We start from the raw sequence: 5,417 nt of genomic DNA, 5'->3' as shown, positions 1-5,417 counted from the left end.
ATGGAAAGAGAATATCTCTCTCACATTAGATCCAGAAAAAGACCTGGCCCAACTCTCATTATCCTAATTTGGGCCAGGCCTGGGCCACATACCAACTTGTAGAGCACAGATATGGAGTCAGCTTCACCAGAACCACAAGATTCACAGTGAGGGAGGGGGACTTTCACCAGGGAAAACTGAAGATTTGCTATTAGAAAATTAGACACTGGGCTGGCAAAAACTACTGAAGTCCACTAGAGAAGGTGATATACACAGCATTCTTTTTCTTGAGCAGTTATTAAGTTCCAGACACCAATTAAGCCATTTTTATTCATTCAAAAAACAGCACAAGTATTTTGTGACAAGAAACCAGGCCATCTTATTTTTCTAAAAGGACACTTGATAGTGTCTTCTCATCTTTTATTTAATCTGTGCATCAAAATTTCCTTGAGAGGGTTTCTAAGCAGACAGACGGTGAACGGCAGGTATTATAGAGAGAGAACCAAAAGAAATGGATGATATGGACATTTAGAAAATGAACTGACCACTCTTAAAGGAGTATACAAATCTATTAATGGAAATACTTTGCAAATATGGAGCATCTGATGGTGATCTTCTCTTCAACAAAATTGAGCCAAATGTTTTACAAAAAATGCTTCATGTATTGTGTCTTTTAAATGGTAAATATAATTTCCATTTTATTTTTTTCCAGAGAACAGGTTTTCTTCAGTCCTTAAGGACTTAGCTCCTTACATAGGTTTTGGTGGAGGTCATGGAGTAGCACCCACAGGTCTGAATCAGGGTGGCAGGTGCTCAGTCCTTCTGGGCCTCATTAGAACAATTCCTGACTACCTTGCTGAGAGTGGCACAATTCACACAGTAATGTATTTTTCACATACAGCTTAGGAAGTACATAGGAGTTGAAGACACTCACTTCAGAAATATTCCTGATGGCGGCAGGCTCTACTGTGTTTTGAATGATGAACTTCTTAATGGCCTCATCCTTGGGCACAAACTAGGCACAATTAGTGCAACAAATAGTCTGCATGTGGCTGTGGCCTTTTTTGACATGACCATTGTTCCTTCTTTTCTTGGTCATCTGGGGAGAGGGCACCTGAGAGCTACGTATTGTGTCTTAATGATGCAAGTACAAGAAGAAGAACCAGAAGAAATGATAAGCTAGACTACATTAGAGATGTATTCCAAATTTAGAATCAGTATGAACAAGTTAATGCATGACAACTTATAAACAGTTATATTTAGAGGCTCTTGCACATTTTGGTGGTATATGTATATATGTTTTCAAAATCAAGAAAATATGGAAATTTGATTTGCTATATTTGATTTGTCACTAAATATTTTAATAGTCTTTCACTTCCCTTTATTCTCATGCTTATAAATGATTTCTAAATAGCTTAAAAATAAATTTTAAAAGTTCTTTCAATTTGCTGAGTATCATAATTCCTCCAGGTGGCAAAGATACCTCAAGACAAATGCTGGGCATAGAAGCCACAGGGCATAAATCTGCAAAGAGGTAAAAAGCTAACCTTTTCAAACAATATGGCTTCTCTCTCACTTACCAACTTTACATCTCCCTGTATGGCCCCGGAAGATGACTGGTTAGCCAGAGACGGGTAAGATTCCTCAAGGGAGGAACAACCTAAGACAGGCACAGTTGCAGGGGGGCCATCAGGTGAGAAATTGGGGATCAACAGTGGTGAAGCTTAGAACCTCACTCCCCCTGTTTTGAGAGAAATCTTCTGCATCCGTGGATGTTTTAAGGCCCTTGTCTAGCTCGGATTAACACATAGTCTACAGGCACACACCTGATCATCTACAGTTGCTCTCTTACAACACTAAACTATGTTTTCTACCTTTATCTTGCATCTACCTACCACTTCAGCATTTTATTAAAAATAATAATAATAATAAAGGGAGAAATGTGGGATCCACATATAAATCAAGTATAAAAATCAAACAAATATTCATATTTGACCTGATTGTTTATAGTTCATAATGCGTGATCAAAACCAAAAGTTTCTGTGATGACTGCCCTTGTACTGTTCACCATGTAAGAACTTATTCACTATGTAAGAATTCGTTCACCATGTAAGAACTTGTTCGTTATGCTTCAGAAGATTGGAGACTGACGAGAACTAGGCTTGAGATGGATTAATGACTGTGCATTGAGCATTGACCCCCCTATACAGAATTTTATTGTTGTTAACAACCATTTGATCAATAAATATGAGAGATGCCCTCTCAAAAAAAAAAAGTTCTTTCAAAAAAAAAACAGAGCACATACTACATGAGAACAAAGAAAGTTATGGTCCCTGATCTCAAAGTTCTTAAAATGTGGAGAGTTTACAATATTATCTCATTTAATGGAGAGAGTTTGCAAATATTATCTCATTTAATCCTTTAAATAACCATTTGAGGCATGTATTTTATTTATCCTTACCTAAAATATTAAAAAAGTAAAATGATATGTAGCATAGAGTGTGCAAGAAACTTGCTCAAAGGCACTTGGTAGTGAGTGGCAGAGCTGAAATTCAACGTTTATGTGAGAGGTGTAGCCCTAATCTAATACACACCCTGCAAGTGTGGATGAGGGATGAGGCGAGAGGAGACAGCCCTGCTCCTAGTGGCCTCCAGGGCCTGGGCCATTCCTGGGAAGGCTGAGGACTACAATGAGGTTAAAGCAAGTATCAAGGGCGGTAGAGAAATATATCTGTGAAAGATGGAAGATAGACCCTACAGATGGTAGAAATAAAGGGGAATTTGGGGGACAATTATATATTTCATTTTATGTTTGGCATAAATGAGTCATCCTCCCTCTTTGCTCCTTTCCTCTCCCCCTGAAGTCATGAAGTTACAGAACTCAAGAGCTAGAAGATGATGCAGAGAGCATCTAGTAAGAACTTCTTCATAACCCTGATGGTAACCGGGGTCTCCCTGCCTCTGGAGACTCAGCAAAATTGACACAAATGCCCACTCCACCTCCTGTGGAAAATCCAATGCCCCTTGCAACATCTCAGGAAAGACCTAGGGACTTCTTCTCATGGTAGTTTCTTCTGACTCTAACTACTTTGTCTTCCAAGTTCTAGTCTATATTGTTGCTTCTACTTCACCTCTGCCTTGTCATTTGATCTGAAGATGTAATTCAATCCAAGTTTTCAAAATAAAAATATTAGTCTCCTATACTTCATTTTATACTGAGGCATGAAGAGGTTAAAGGACTTGTCCATATCACTCAGTTGATGAGGGGCAGGGCTGAGCCAAGAAGGCAGGTTTTCTTTCTACTTCATCATTCTGTTTGGTCATCAGGTACTGTGGTGTAGAGCAGGATGGGATAAGAAAACTTGGCTAACTGTGCCTGTTCATGGGCAAATAAATGTGACTCTAAGAGTTTTCCCCAGTCTTCAATACTCATTAACTAACAATCTGTCTCAGCCTGCTCAGGTTGCTATAACAAAATACCATAGGCTGGGTAGCTTAAACAACAGAAATTTATTTTCTCACAGCATGAGAGGCTGGAAGTCCCAGATCAAGGATGAGCAAGACATGTTCCTAGTGAGAACTTTCCTCCTGGCTTGTAGAAGGCCACCTTCTGTGTCCTCAAATGACCTTTCCTCTGTGTATGGGGCTGGGGGTAGGAGAATGAATCTTTGTTGTCTCTTTCTCTTCTTATAAGGTCACCAGCCCTATTGTATTAGTGTCCGACCCTTATGACCTCATTTAACTTTATCTCCTAAAGACCCAAATAAAGTCATGTTGGGGGTTAGGACTTCAACATACGAATTTGGGGGAACACAATTGGGTCCATAGCACATAGCTATTGGAAGTTGGAAGAAAAACAATTTGTCATCTTAGAAAACATTTTAACCTAACTTCCCAACTTTCACTGAAGTATTAATTATGAAAATAATGAGTTTTGGATAAACTCTTATATTTGTATTAGTAGGGCAAAAGAACCTGCAAATAACCTGATAATTCTTGAGTGCCCACTATGTGCCAGACACTGTTTTAAGTACATAACATACATTAATTAATTTCATCTTCACACCATCTTACTGCGTAGATACTATTTCAGTTCCCATTTTGCAGATGAAGAAGTGGAACCTGTCCAATATCATATAGCTAGTAAGGGGCAAGGCTAGGATTCAAATCCAAATAGTCTGTCTCCTGAGCCTGTGCTCTTAACTACAACTCCACATTGCTTATACTTATTATAGTTATTTTCCAATTTCTGTCATAAATAAACATGGTTATACAAAAAAAATTGGGAAATAGTATGCATTTTTATCTAGCTTATTCATGTTAAAGTATTTAGAAGAATAATTTTAAATTAAAAAGCAAAAATAAAAACATTACAGCCAACACAAGTCAGCCATGCATGAATAAAGCTACCCAAAAATTTGGGGGAGTTCTACCTATCTACTTATGTCATATATAATGAGAATGATGAAATACTGCCAAGACTTGCCTTTATTAATAGAATACTGAATTAGAGTCCTCAATATACCCTAACATAATTTACTTTGTAAATATCAACTATTATTGGAAACAGAAGGACCTCACCTCTAGGATGACCAGTTATCCCAGTTTGCCTGGGAATGTTCCTCTCTTCCAGTCCAAAAAATTTGTATCTCCCCTGGAACCAGAAAGAACTGTACTAATCCAGACATGTTTTTTGTTTTGTTCTGTTTTGTATGTCTTTCATTCTGGTACTCCAAAGCCAAAATGTAACTTCTTTTGTTTCTTAGGGTGTCCCTGTCCTGAGGCAGCGGATGATGTCCTACTTTCAACTGGAGAGAAGGGGGGCGGAGCCAAGATGGCGGCGTGAGTAGAGCAGTGGAAATCTCCTCCCAAAACACATAGAGCTATGAAAATATAACAAAGAAAAATCTTCCTAAAATAGAGACCACAGGACACAGGACAACATCCAGACCACATCCACACCTGCAAGAACCCAGCGCCTTGTGAAGGGGGTAAGATACAAGCCCCAGCCTGGTGGGACCCGAGTGCCCCTCCCCCTGGCTCCCGGCGGGTGGAGAGAAACCGGAGCGGTTTTTTTTTTTTTTTTTGCGAGCGCTTTTTGGAAGCCTTAGAGGGACGGGCCCCCGTTGCTGGGGAGGCAGGGTGGCCGGACCGGTGAGGAGGTGCCTGGGAACGGCGCCGGAGGACAAAGAATATCCCGCGTTTCTCCCTGCGAGACCTGGGGGCGGGTGCCTGAGACCGGTGCCTGAGGACGGAGGAGGTCGCGCGTTTTTCCCCCTTTTTTTTTTCTCTTTTCTGCGAGTGCTTTTTGGAAGCCTAAAAGGGACAGGGACCCCGGTGCTAGGGAAGCAGGGCGGCGGGACTGGTGAGCGGGTGCCTGGGACCGGCACCTGAGGACAAAGAATATCCCGCATTTTTCCCTGTGGGACCGGTGGGTG

General features: G+C 40.5%; 1 pseudogene; it reads right to left on the bottom strand.

Moving 5' to 3' along the window:
- Positions 1 to 728: 728 nt before the first annotated feature.
- Positions 729 to 1,078, bottom strand: LOC108388267 (small ribosomal subunit protein eS26-like; annotated as a pseudogene).
- Between the last annotated feature and the right edge of the window lie 4,339 nt (positions 1,079 to 5,417).

The sequence above is a fragment of the Manis javanica genome, chromosome 4, assembly GCF_040802235.1.
Source record: "Manis javanica isolate MJ-LG chromosome 4, MJ_LKY, whole genome shotgun sequence".
NCBI lineage: Eukaryota > Metazoa > Chordata > Mammalia > Pholidota > Manidae > Manis > Manis javanica.
The sequence above is the reverse complement of the archived record's forward strand: the minus strand, read 5'-3'. Positions and strand labels throughout refer to the sequence as shown.